The sequence below is a fragment of the Ursus maritimus genome, unplaced genomic scaffold (assembly GCF_017311325.1).
Source record: "Ursus maritimus isolate PB19 unplaced genomic scaffold, ASM1731132v1 scaffold_33, whole genome shotgun sequence".
NCBI classification, from domain to species: Eukaryota; Metazoa; Chordata; class Mammalia; order Carnivora; family Ursidae; genus Ursus; species Ursus maritimus.
In genome coordinates this window covers 27,573,627-27,587,572 of record NW_024425897.1, presented here as the reverse complement: position 1 = coordinate 27,587,572, position 13,946 = coordinate 27,573,627, and the positions used below count along the sequence as shown (strand labels likewise).

General features: G+C 48.8%; 1 protein-coding gene across 1 annotated transcript in view; it reads left to right on the top strand.

Moving 5' to 3' along the window:
- TMEM132D (transmembrane protein 132D) overlaps positions 1–13,946 on the top strand; it is a 549,620-nt gene that overhangs the window by 368,426 nt on the left and 167,248 nt on the right. The window lies entirely within an intron of this gene.

The window sequence follows — 13,946 nt, the reverse complement described above, 5'->3', positions numbered from 1 at the left end:
TTCTTTCTTTCTTTCTTTCTTTCTTTCTTTCTTTCTTTCTTTCTTTCTTCAAATTTGTGAAGATCAGAGAAAGGTCCTGTTTTCTTTCTTTTTATGAGACCCAAACTTTGGCTTGACATGTGAGGTGGTGGGGGCAAAATAAATCAGGTTGGAAGGAGTTGTTCATGTAAGCGCTGGCGTGGAGTCCCACTGCGCAATCCCCATTTCAAGTGCTTAGCATCCCAATGCTTATATCCACGTAAAAATGTGGTGTCATTGTCTGTCCAGGCTGCTAGAACACAATACCACAGACGGGGTAGCTTATAAACAACAGAGATTTCCCTCTCACAGTTCTGGAGGCTCCAAAGGCCAAGATCAAGGCACCTGCAGATTCCATGTCTGAGTGAGGCTGGATTCCTGGCTCCTAGATATCTTCTCCTGTGTCCTCATGTCAAGGGAAGGGGAGGGAGCTCTCTAGGGTCTCTTTTGTAAGGGCACGAATCCCATCATGAAGCACCATCATCATGACCTCATCACCTCCCGAAGGACCCACCTCTTGATACCATCACGTTAAGGGTTAGCTTTCAACATGAATTTTGAAGGGACACGGACATCCAGGCTACAGCTCTTGGCAACTGACTTTCTCAATCTTTGCAATAGCATGTTTCCCTAGTAAGTTGGTCTTTCTAACAATGACCGAGTCCCTGCCTGTATTTGTTTCCTATGGCCTCTGGAACCACTTACCATAAACTTGTGGCTTACAGCAATATCATTTTATTCCCCTACGGTTTTAGAAGGCAGAAGTCTCAAATCCCTTTCACGGGCTGTTGACAGAGCTGAGCCCCTCTGGCAGCTCTGATGGATAATCTGTTTCCTTGTCTTTTCAGGTTTCCAGAGGCCACCTGTATTTCCTGGGTTGTAACCCCTCCCTCCATCTTCAAAGCATATACCCCTAATTTCTGTTTCTGATACTGTCACCTGGCCCTCATCTTTCCTGTACTGAAATCTTCTTGTGAGGGCATTTTTAATGACACTTAGGTCCCAACTGGATAATCACCTCCTCTCAAGATCCTTAACTTAGTCATAACTACCAAATCCCTTTTGCTATATAAGGTAGCATTCACATTTTCTGTTTATCAGACCATGGGCATCTTTGAGGGTCATTCATCTGACCACACTTGTTCTTCATTGAGAGAAATATGTGAGGTGTGACATAGAAAAAATCAAAAGCAGTAACACATTCTTTTGTACCTGCCTCATGCTCACTTCTGCCTTGTGACATCCATCCAATGGCAGCAACCAATGGCAAGTCCTTCCTGCTGCCAAAGCCTGCCAGGGACTACCTATAGTAGCCCTCTCTTTCTTGTTAACATTTGAAGGATAACTAATATCATATGCTCAGACTGACCAATGAAAACTGGCTCACACATCAACTACCGCAACAACTAACACATTGATCTAGTCAGGGTCTGAGCTGCAGAATGCATGTTGGCCACCAGCAAGTGCCTTACCGTTCATTACCGTGATATGTGGAGAAATGCTGGGTCAGACGAGTTGTTAAATGTCTCCTGATATCCCCACAATATTGAGCTAGGTTTAATAGATATGAAGACATATCAGTATCTTTCCAGTTCTAATCAGTGTCCCACCATCATCATCATCACCATCATCACCATTATGATCAACATCACCATCATCATCATCATCACCACCATCATCACCATCACTACCATCATCACCATCATCACCATCACCACCATCATCACCGTCATCACCATCATCATCACCATCACCATCACTACCATCATCACCATCACCATCATCACCATCACCATCATCATCACCATCACCATCATCACCATCAATATCATCACCATCACCATCATCATCACCATCAATATCATCACCATCACCATCATCACCATCACCATCATCACCATCACCATCATCACCATCACCATCATCATCATCACTACCATCATCACCGTCATCACCATCATTATTATCATCATCACCATCATCACCGTCATCATCACCATCATCAGCACCACCACCAATATCATCATCACCATCATCACTATCACCACCTTCAACATCACCATCATCATTGTCACCATCATTGCAAACCAGGGACTTTGTGCCAGGTCTGGCCTAAATATATATTTATTTGGCTTTCCTGGTGGTTTTAAGAAAATTTGAATTAGCTGTCAATGTTTAATAATCAGGAGCTTTCAATTTAAAAAAATGGATATCTTCTGGGGAAAAAACCAGAACAGCTGTCAATACCGGGCCTACGTTTTTTCCCAGAACAATAGGCAAGAGCTGGGTGAGAGCAGCCCCATGAGTCATGGCGTGCCTCCTTCAGTTAGCCACAGTCCCCACCACTGCTGTTTCCCTTCAGCAGGCCACTCTCCTCACTCTGTGCTTGGCCTTTATAGTGTCTGAAATTGGAGATCTCATCCCCAGTGCTACAGATCGTATATATATCGCAAAATAAAGAGAGCTAACAAGCATGCTAAAATTACTTGGTGTCACTGGCTTTAATCTCTTTCTAAGAGAAGCCTCTCCCTCTTTCTGTTTGTAGCTTAAAATGACTACTCACGCCTTCATCCACTTTTTATACTGCTGGAAAATTCAGCGGACGTGTCTCCTGTCACCTCATGATGCAGCAATCTTTGCAAATTAGGTCTCTGGCCGATAGAGCCCTGGCTACTAAGATCTGCCCCAAGCTGCCTCTCAACAGCTAGATGGGGTGTTTAAAGAATAAATAACAGAGGGCTGCTAGCTGCTGGCCAGCATTTAAACACAATGGTGTAATTTTATGATTGTATTCTCAAGCATTCTAGTGAAGATTAGTGTTTCATACACTAATTCCTTCAGTTTCCTATGTAATTTACGTGGCCAGACTCATTCAGACCTGGGAAGATGGTGGAACTAATATCTGAATTAAAAAAACAAACATGGGGGTGCCTGGGTGGCTCAGTTGGTGAAGCGTCTGCCTTGGCTCAGGTCATGATCTCAGGGTCCTGGGATTGAGCCCTGAGTGGGGCTCCCTGCTCAGCGGGGAGTCTGCTTCTCCCTCTCCCTCTGCCGCTCCCCCTGCTCTCTGAAACTGCACCTCTTTACCAAGGGAAAAACTTGTTTCCTGGAAGCCTCACAAAACAGATTTCTGCTTACATCTTGTTGGCCAGAAATATACACATGTTGTAGCTTCCCAGTCATTTGGTTTTTGTTGGGAAGGGGTACGTATTGCCAACTTGGACAAACTGGGCTCTGTTGGCAAGGAGGAAGGGGAGAATGGATTTTGAGTATATCCAACATTGGCCACACAGTCATTGACTCACTGTATTATTGAATATTCATCTACTGGGAACCTAGAACATACGGGGTCTGTACAGTTGAGTGAAAGGAACAGTTGAAAGGAAAGGAAGAAATGAAGGGAGGCAGGGAGGGAGAGTTCCTGCCTCGAAGCATTCACTCTGTGCTTAGAGAATTACCTATGTAAATAAGTAACTAATCAATCACAACAATGTCTTTGGACGGTGGTCAGGCCTCTGAGTGTGGTGTGTATGTGGTACACTGAACAATTCTGGGGGCGTCATTCACAAAGTCAAGGTGGGTCCCCTTCGAAGTGTTCAGTGTGCAACCTGCACAAATGTATGAGACACTCCTAGCTGTGGTGATGATGTGTCAAGGAGACCATGTGTGCAAAAAGGGAGTTGTGATTATTGGCCATTGTATAGTTGAGAAACCTGAGGCGTCTGGAGATCAGGTGTTGGATAACATAACTAGTGCCAAGTCCAGATTCCATCCTGGGTGTAATTCACTGCCAAGTCCCTTGTCTCAGACACTGTGTATCACTGCCGATGGCCACTGTCTAATCCAGAGTGTGTCCGTGATGACACAGTAGCCTTCTCTGTCAAACTCCCGGGGAGTGGCATGAACTGTAACCAGGTGGGTGTTTGAAGCCATAGGTAAGATCAGGTACAGCTAACTCTGTTTCTCAAAGATAACTGCTTGTCTGAGGAACTCCAGGCTGCTGAAACCCTTCCTCCCTGCAGCCTTGTGAGGTTTAGTAAGTCACCCGTCATGCCCAAATCCAGAAAGGCAACATTGACTTAAAGTTTATCTTTAATTATATTTAAATCATAGGGCTTAACAGAATGTATTGACATTTATACCAAGAAATTAATTGACATTCTATTAACCTCAACGAGCAAATTAATTCTTCAGCCGCGGACCCTGAGCGCTTGAAGGCTGAAGCACGATTATGTATTGATCATCGGACGCGGTGTGGTCTGTTTGCATGGGAGTTCACCAGCTAAGCCTCCAGAAACAGAATCCTCTCTCTCATAGGAGGAATCAACTAGATACATATTTGGATTATTTTCTATCTCGAAAGAGGAGAACATCCTAGCCTCTCGGCACTTCTGTTTGTCACGTCAGATGGGAGTTAAGAAAACCATTAGTAGAGTTAGCAGTGATTGTCCCTGTCAACTAATAATCCTGTTTGCATTTTCCAATGAATGTAGAGCCTTCTTTCTACCCCAGCAGTTCGGCGGCATGCTTAAAGAGATCGTGGCCAGATAAAGAGAAATAGTCTCTGCTCATCATTTGTTCCAAGATCCCAGTGGATGGTGTTACATTTTTAGGGGCCTCGTGTGTCCTGCCCCAGTCCCAGCTCCGCCTCCCCAGAGACGTGGAGCTAAGGAGAGAGTGGACGGCATCCTCGTGACCTGTTTATGCAGACACGATGTGATCTCCATCTCCAACAGTCTGCAGCCCCGGCAAGAGTGCTCATGTGTCGGGGGCATACGAATTGGATTTCTTTTTGAGTGAAAAACTCCCAACAAAAAGAAACATATACAAATAAAAGGGCTCTCCATCCCCAAGTACATTTGAGAAAATGTCGTGATGCAGGAGTTAGCTTTACTCTTTTTTCCCCTGTATTTGTCTGCTGTGGAAGCTCTACCTGGCGTGGGGGGGACACTCGCAGATGGGAGTGGGTGGGTGGGGGCAGCTCCGGGACACGTCAAGGACGTTGCACGTTAGATGGGATTTGCTTTTCTTTCCTGTTTCTGAATGAAGACCTTTGGGGCTTCTGATTGCTCACCGGAGGACGACAAACACTCCGTCAAGGATCATTTAAAGTTAAATCTGGGTAAAAATAGAGGCTGCCATGCCATGGTAAAATATCACTATAAATGAGGTTTGACTAGGGACTTACGTTTTACAAATGAAGCTTAAGACAGAGAAAATTGGCGTTTTTTCACCTTAAATAAGCAACAGTTATAATTAGAGCGATGGCTTTATTCTCGGATAAAGACGGAAATCAGTATTGAATGTGTAGGAGAGGTCATCTTTCAGGCAGGAAAAAACAGAAAAACTGTGTCTTGGTCAGTTTTGAAAAAGTGATCTAGATTTTTAGGGAATTTTCTCCAAGGCTTATCTTGTGCTTCCGTGAGTGCCAGCCTGGGTTTTTGAAGCGCCCGACTTGTCATTGTCTTTGTTAGTTTTCCCTTTCAGACACTAACAGGTTTGATTCCTGCCATGTCCTTGTTTGTCATCTTGTGCATGAATCAAAGGGTCCCAGCAGTGTTCGACCAGATGCCATTCACAGATTTTATTAGATACGACATCTTTGAAAAGACGTGAGCTACCCCCGTGCAATGGATCCATGTGGTGTTCGGTGTTATTATGTTACGAGTACAGCCAGCCATCCACGATGGCGTTTGTGACAGACACTTGCGATGCACACGTTAAGTGAGGAGAGATCGTTGTATGATGGCAACAGCATGTTACAGCACCCTTATCCCGATACAGGGAACCCGAGTATTTATCCCAGTATCCTCCGTGCCGTCGGTGTTTCCGTGGACCCCTTCGTGCTGCAGGGGAAGCCGGGCTGTTTGGACTGGCAGCTCCATCGTTACAGGGAGCAGGGAACACCTCTGCGGCGTGTCTGCCTCGATGTAAAGCTGTAGTGGTAGGTGGGAGCCAGTGGGGACGGTCGCGGGGCAGGAAGACGGCGACTGCCAGCAGGACAGAACAGAAGCTCGTGTGTTCACGGCGAGCCTCAGCCCTGCCTGTTCCCCCACTGCCCACGAGCTCCAGCGTGCAACCCTGTTTCTTTCGTTTCTGCCCCGTCTACCCACATCCTCTCTGGTCCGCCTCTGGTCCATTCTCCACCCTCCAACCACAGTGATGTTTTCAAGCCACTGACCTTTGCTGAAAGCAGTTCGGTGCACCCGCATTTAGATACGGAGGACCCGGGGCTGTTTGAACGGGCAGGGATGTCCGGATGGGCCCCAGGATGCCCTGAGCACAGGAAACTTCGTTTGTGTTTCTAGGCAAGGGTTTATTCATTCATGGTTTGACTGCTTGACCCCTGGAGCCTCCTATACCAGAACCCAGCTGTGAGCCTCGCCAGGGAGGAGCTCTGTGCTGACACACAGGCTCCATGGGCCACCTTCGTCATGAGAACAAGTTAGAACTAAGCTGAGGTTGCACAGTCGAAAACATCCAGAGGAGGGTCAGGAATTGCTTGGCTGGGAAGATGGTGGCCACGTTTCCAGGAGAGACCCTTCTTGGGTTGACCTCCTGACTGCAGTCTTTCCTGACCCCCACTCATCTGCAGACTGATTTGGAGAGTCCTCCTTCCCCATTCCCATTGCAAACCCACCCAGCATCCCCTGGTCAGGAACCCCAAACTGGGTGGTGAGATAGAGGGCGGGCATCATCACACATTTCAGGGGGGCCTTTCTCACTTTCCCCCTGTAGAAAGAGCACATAATCACTGCCCGCTCCCCTTCTCCCCTTCTCCCCTTCAAAAGCACCCATGCCTTGGCTGGTATCCCCATCCTTATTCTGTCCACCCCCCATCTCCATCCCTATTGACCTACACTCACACCCTTACCTGGAGGAGCTCAGTGCTGAAAGCAGGGGTGCGGCTGGCAGGAAGAGAGGACAGGGCCAGTTCTGACAAGAGCCCCACCTGATTCAGAGAAGGACACCTGTGTGGCAGGTCTGTGCGTATCTTTAGGGAGTGTGGGGAGTGGTTTGGCTGTCACACCCACTAGGGTCTGCTACTGGGACTTAGAGGGCAGAGCTCAGATGTCCTGGGGTGTGTGGGGGATCCCCCAAGGAAACGTTGCCCCTGACCCTGCTTGATATTCTCATGTTCACTAGACATTTCTGCAGGACTCATCACACATCTCAAAGAATGTCACCTCTTTTTTTCATTTTTTCCCCATGACAACCGTCCATAACTTGGCTTAGCCTCTTTTTCCTGGTTCTGTTAAGGTCATCTTGTTCTTTGTTATCTTATACAATAAATCTGGTCTGTGAATTCTTATCCTAATTGCAGCTTTAATTCCCGGGCTGTGCATACACCTGTCTCTTTCATTTTCCTGTTCTTCTTACATAGAACACTCTCAGATCAACACTTAAATCCAAATTTATTCACTTGCGGTGGAAATAAATATTTGACTACCTCATAATATCATCTACTGAAGATATTCCCAAGCATTTACCCATTGAAGAGACAAATGTTCTTTTATTATTTTTAAAGTTTTAAAATGAGCTCCCCTTTCTCTGATGATAAAGGGCAGAGATTGGCACTTTCCCCGTAAGGGGTGAGATACTAAATATTTTAGGCTTTGTAGGCCATATACTTTCTATGCTACATGTCCTTTTATTCTTTGATAACAACGTTTAGAAATGTAAAAACCTTTTTAGCCCAGGCTCTGTGCGTAAACAAACCATGGTTTGCTGATGCGAAAAGACAACACTGCGTGTGAGCTAGAAAGCCTTGCACGGTCTCCCTCTGCCCATCCTTCAGCTGCATCTCACAGCTCAATTGCTGGCCCGTGGGTGCTCTGGCCACCCTGGTTTCTTGTGTTCCCTGCAACACGTCCTGTCCCTCCAAGCACAGGGCATTGGTACATGCAGGTCCCGGTTTCTGGGACTCTGAATTCCTGCCCATCCTCCCTAGAAAGCACAGCCCGAGCCATGCTCCTGGGGGGAATCAGCCTTACCTCCCTGACTCCACTGGAGCTCTCAAAAATCTCACCAGTACTGCTGCTTCTCATGCTTCTCATCTTTCTTACCAGTTTACGTTGGTTGATATGATCATTTATTTAGTATTGATCTTCCCCATCAGACCGTATTCACCACAGGAGCAAAAGTCTTGAGCAATGTGCTCTTGGGGGGCTTACAGGGAGCCTGCTTGATGGCCTTTGCCAGTTTTCATGGTGTTGGTTCTCCCAACACTGCCGATCTCAAGCTCCCAAAATGGCATCACTGAATGTGGAGGTGGGAAGGGATGTGCGGGGCCCGCGCGGTCTGGGCACCACGGGATCTTTACGTGTTAAAGCCGACCTTTGCATGTGAGTCCCCGTAGCCTAACACGGTATCCAACAACCTCTGCGACTGGATGGATGAATGAAGTGCAGGATGGGAGCAAGGAAGAAAGGAGCACGCCTTGGTCCAAGCTGTGGCTCTTCATTTTTTCTTTTCCAGAATAACTCTGGTTACCAGACGTCAGAGTATTATAAGGTGGAAATAGAGGACATGAGAAGACAAATTTATGGTGACAAAAATCTCATTATAAAGTACATACATTAAGGGATCGTACATATTTTACTTCCTAATGAAAGGTTTTTATTCTGAAAATGCTAATGAAAAAGTTAGGAAAAAAGACATCAGTAATGGGAAACTTGAATACTGGGATCATGTCTAAGAAGAAACAATTTGTTTGAGTAATATCCTCGTCTTCATCTTGAAAATGAGGTGTGGAGGGGGGAGGGGAAGGGAGGCTCGAGCGTTTGGGAGACACCTGGGGACCCGTGTCTGTGTCTGGAGCGGATTTCCGAAATGCCGTGGCGGACGATGGCTCGGTCTGGAGGCCTCCTCCGAGGTGAGCAGGCGATGCTGAGGATCTGGAGGGATGGTTCCTTTGTGCGCCCCCGCCCCCAAGTCCTCGTTTCTCTTCTGTTGCCAGAATCTCTCATTTCTCACCTAGCATCAGCATCGCCGGTCACCTTTGGTGTCCTCCTTGCTTTCAAAACTCCTTCAGTTTCCCTAGAAGCAGATCTTGAGACAAGGACTTGCATGCAAGTGATGTATGAAGGAAGTGCCCAGGAGAGACTGAAAAGAGACCAGGGAAAGGAGAACAGATAGGGAAGAGCCCAAGCACGTGAAGGGTGGCTCCAGCCTGACCCCATGGGGGAGACTCTGGGCTGTGAGCCGTGCTCCTGACCCACCCAGCTAGAGACGAGGGAGCTGGGCTTTCACCTCCAGCATCACTAGCCTCTGGCTGAGCACCCCCTCCCAGGGACAGAAACCCCTGGCACTTGGAGCTCTCTGCAGTTGGGCAAGGTGGTTTGGGAAACTCAAGAAAGAAAGGCATCCAGGGGTGGTGACAGGTAGGCGTGATTAGGAACAAAAGTACTCACAAGGCAGAGGTGAGGCATATAGACACGATGCAGGTGGTGTGAGGAGATAGTCTGCCCAGTGGTAGATGAGTGTCCTTCACATGACCTCTAGGGAACATTCTGGATTGTTGGGAGCACATCTCAAACTGCTTTCCAAGTTCACAGCCATTAAGATACTAGCCTCACCTCCTCTCTGGCTTTCCTTTTGTTCTCAGAAATTTTATCCACTTATCTTTGAGAGCACCATCTGGAAAAGCCTATTTGGAAATGGAATTTCACTGTCTGCTTCCTCCCCTACACCCCACCAGCTTCCCCGCAACACTCACACTCACCCTGGGAGCCAGTCGCCCGCGTGGGTGGTGGCAAAGTGAGGTTCGATCATTGGCATTCGTTTCAAGGACCCACCATAACGTGTTGGTTTTCTGATCTGGAAGAAGACTGCAGCTAGCTTTCAGATGCATTGACCTGCATCTCAAATACTCAGTTCTAGATGGTTCTCATATGACCAGGTCCGTGTCTACATGGTTTCTTATTCCTCAAATAGATGGTAGGCTCTCCTAGCTGAAGCTGTAGCTGCCACATCTCTATTTGGATTTGTAGACACATCGTAGGACTAGAAGAGTTGGCAGAGGACCCTAAAGGCAGCCTGATATCAAAGTATCTTGTTACAAACATGTCCCAGCTTTGCTTGTCCTGAATTTATTTGAGGCATCGGGTACTGAACTATGTTCTACCAGGGGACGGGAAGTTGCTGTCCTCGATCTCCATTGCTAATAAGCATGCCTGTCGCCACAGAGCAAGAGGTGGGAGCGTAATCACGTAGGGATCAAGAGTGGGCATTCTGCGTTCACATCTTCTGTCTCCTTCTCCTGTTCGCTGGGTGAGCCTCGCTGAACCTAGGTTCTCGTCTACAAACTGGCAGTTGATCAGTTATTTACTGGGACACTGTGAGGATTGCATGTGGGCATAAGACCTAAAAAGCCCTTAAAAACAGTGTTTGGCACATTCAAAGTGCTCGATATAGGCTGGTTCTTGCATCATCTGGAGAAAGAGGTAACTGTCTTAAAGGAAGATTTTTCTTTTGAAAACGATGTCCTTTTTGACCTTGGGATCTGCTGAGGTGGTCTTGCAGAGCCTCAAGTTTTGTTTCCTTCCTTGTGTTCCTGAGGCATGGCCCTGGGGGTTGCGGTCACTGTCTGTGCCTGAGAGCCTTGTGTGTGCTTCCCTTAAATTTCGCGAAGCCTCAGAGTGTGTCATGAGGTCCACAGCTGTCCTTTGTCCGTTTGAAGAAAGCGCTTCCTAGTGAAAAGGTTTAGAGCCTGAACCCATGGCACAAAAGGGTCCGGGTAAGGGGAGGTTGTTGAGGAATGGGAAGAGCTCTCCAAACCAGGGAGATGGGGCTCCTCTCTGTAGGGAAGACAGGCTGCAGGAAGGTGCTTCCCGGCCCACATGGATGGAGCCAGCCCGCAGGGATTGGACGTGCCCATGAGGTGAGAGGCTGCATCCCTCCTCGGCTCCCTGTCACCTGTCAGCTGCAAGCAAGACAGGGCAGGGAGGTGGCTTCTTGGCTTGCTGATGCTGGTAGTGCCCATGCCCAGAAGGCTGGCAGGTCCCTAAGCTGGATGGAGCCCTCAGCCGCTCCGTGCAAATCCTGCCCGACTCAACAGGACTGCCGTCCTGAAGGAAGCTCACACATGGAGCCCATCCTCACTGCTCATTATTTGACTGGGCTATGGGGCCAGGAGACGAAGGAGGCTGGAGGGGTAGGGCTGTGTCCCGGGCCATCAGAAGTGTCGTCTGGACACGTCAGTTTTATCCACCCCCTGGTCCTCCTTGGCTGGAATTCTGTTCCTGTCCCTCCTCACTGCGCACTCATGGGCATCTGAACCCTTCTTCATGGCTCACCTGTGCCTTCCCTGATTTTACTAGCCATACCTCTCCGTCTGCTAACTCCATACATTCTACTTCTAATACCTTCATATCCTACTTCCCAGAGCGCCAATGTCCACATAATTAAGCCTGCATAAACCTGACTTGGTTGTTCATAGTCCTGACTGCGTGGTAGGATCACCTGGGTAAAAAAAGACAGACAGACAGGTGGAAGGAAGGAACGAAGGGGGAGAGGGAGAAATGAGACTGGTGCCTGGCCCCGCCCTGCAGCAACAAGGAAGCTGTGGGAGTGTGTGTGGTCATTGGTTAAATTATAAAGTCCCCCCTGACAGTTCTCATGCACGGGCGAGGTGAAAACCACTCAGACAGACTGTATGATCGTTTACTTAACCTCCCGTGTTTATGCCCTATACCACCATAGATGCCGTTCTGATGAACACCAGGCATCAGACTCTGTGCTGGGCACAACTTGGAACAAATACGCGTAGCCCCTCTTAGGACCCTTACAGTTAAACCCGCAAACTGCAAAGGTGCAGCCCTTAGCTTCACAGTTAAACACGAACAAATGATAAATATTGCCGTATACGCAAGCGTTCTCGAATCCTGCACGCGTTAACCATTTGCAAAGTGGTATTAAAATTCAAGTTTCCGCTGATCCAAGTCACACGGGATGAGCTATTCCAAAGCTGGATCACCGTACGCAGAATTTACCAAGGAAATGATCGGGAATGTGCTCCACAGCCCGACTGCATCAGGACCTCCGAGAAGCCCATGCAAGCCAAGGAATGGTTAAGAACAACACACAGTTGCACACAGTTTCAGGATCCACAAGCCTGCTGTGGTCCCCAGGTTAAGAATTCCCAACGTAGGGAGCTTTCATCACCACATCAAAGAGAGGAGAGTCAGCTCAAAAGCGACTGTGTTTCTTACACATCTTGGCCAGGCAAGGGATCTGAAGGAAAAGGGGAAAAAGAACTTGATAGAAAACCTGGCAGGGTTACCGAATGAGTAAAACTAGATGAAATAAGTAGAGCCCTTTTTAAAGTATAGTTGTTGTTTGTACGGCTAGCTCTTGCAGAAGGGGAAGGATTCAAATCTGTGGAGAGAGTTACAAATGCATTCCCGGTAGAGCGAACTCCGGGAGCAAACATACGAGCTGGGGCCACAAAGAAGCCAGTATTCCCGTGGAGCGAGGATTGCTCGGTCTGGCTGGAGGTGAGGGCACCTCGGCGGACATGGGAGGACAGAAAGCCGTGTGGACAGTAGGGTCAGGTTTCTGCTGCACAGGAGTTCCCATAATGCCTTGGCCGTGGAGTTGAGCTCCTGATCAGCGTTGCCTGGTCTGTTCTGTGAGTCTCCCTCTCCCAGTGGGAGACAGAGCAGGCGGGGCTCAGGACCCCGGAAGAAGGGTTTGCCGGCTCCCGAACGGGGAGGAAACGCCAGCGTTCTTGCAAGTTCCAGAACCAGAAAGGTGTGTGCTAGCATCCTGACCTCGGGATTCCTCTGCCTGTGGAAGCTCTGGGTAGAGGCTCCAAGTAGACAGAGGCCAACGCTTGTCACAGCCACCGATGCTCAAAGAGTTAAGCTGCTTTCCTTCAGAGGCCGAGAGAGAGAGGTCCTGTGGGATCGAAACACCAGCTGCCCTGTTCTCCCCGATCCCTGCTCACTGTCCACCACCCCACCCTACTCCTGCTCCACGCCCCAGGGCTGCCGGAGCAGAAGGTCAGCCTCTCTGGTCCAGTCGGACTCTTTCCCTTCCCTGGGGCGGTCCCCTGACCTCAGTCCTCTGTGCCTCGTCTGCCTGCCCAACTCCTCTTCCTTCTTCTCCTCTTCCTCCTGTTCTTCCTCCTCCTCCTCCCCTTCCTCCTCTTCCCCTTCCTCCTTCTCCCCTTCCTCCTCCTCTTCCCCTTCCACCTCCTCCTCTTCTTCCTCTTCTTCCTCCTCCCCCCCACCCGCCTCCTTTCATTAGAGCCTCCCCTGGTGTTCAAGTATCCCATCTCATCCCCTACTTTTTTAAAAAAGATTTTTATTTATTTATTTGACAGAGAGAGAGGCATCAAGAGAGGGAACACAAGCAGGGGAGTGGGAGAGGGAAAAGCAGGCTCCCAGCGGAGCAGGGAGTCCGATGCGGGGCTCGATCCTAGGACGCTGGGATCATGACTTGAGCCTAAGGCAGACGCTTCACGACCGAGCCATCCAGGCACCCGCTCTCTCATCCCCTACTTCGAGAAGAAAGCCGCCTAAAAGCCCCACTGTCGTCTCTGAGCTTCTCACTGGGTCTGATGGTGCGCTGAGCATGTCTCGGTGGCTCTGTGTGTGTGTAGCTGTGTGTGTAAAAGGCCCAACCTCATGGTCCGGAGCGTCAGACGTCAGTGATCAGCTGGCACTTATGTGACATTTGAATCTTCAGAGGCACGTCTGGTGGGTGGGAGTCGCTTTGGCCACTAAGGCTTAAAGCATCTGTCGTAGCTGTCTCCTGCGTTCGTCCTCACCCGTGTGCGCGTTCCTCACCTCTTCCCTCAGGGACTGGCTGGCCCCACACGCACCTTTTTTCCACCCACAATATAGAAGGGCCGGCATTTTGTGAAAGGGGACTACGAAGAGGCAGAAGAGGGAGCCAGTTAATTAAACTCATGTAAATTGCAA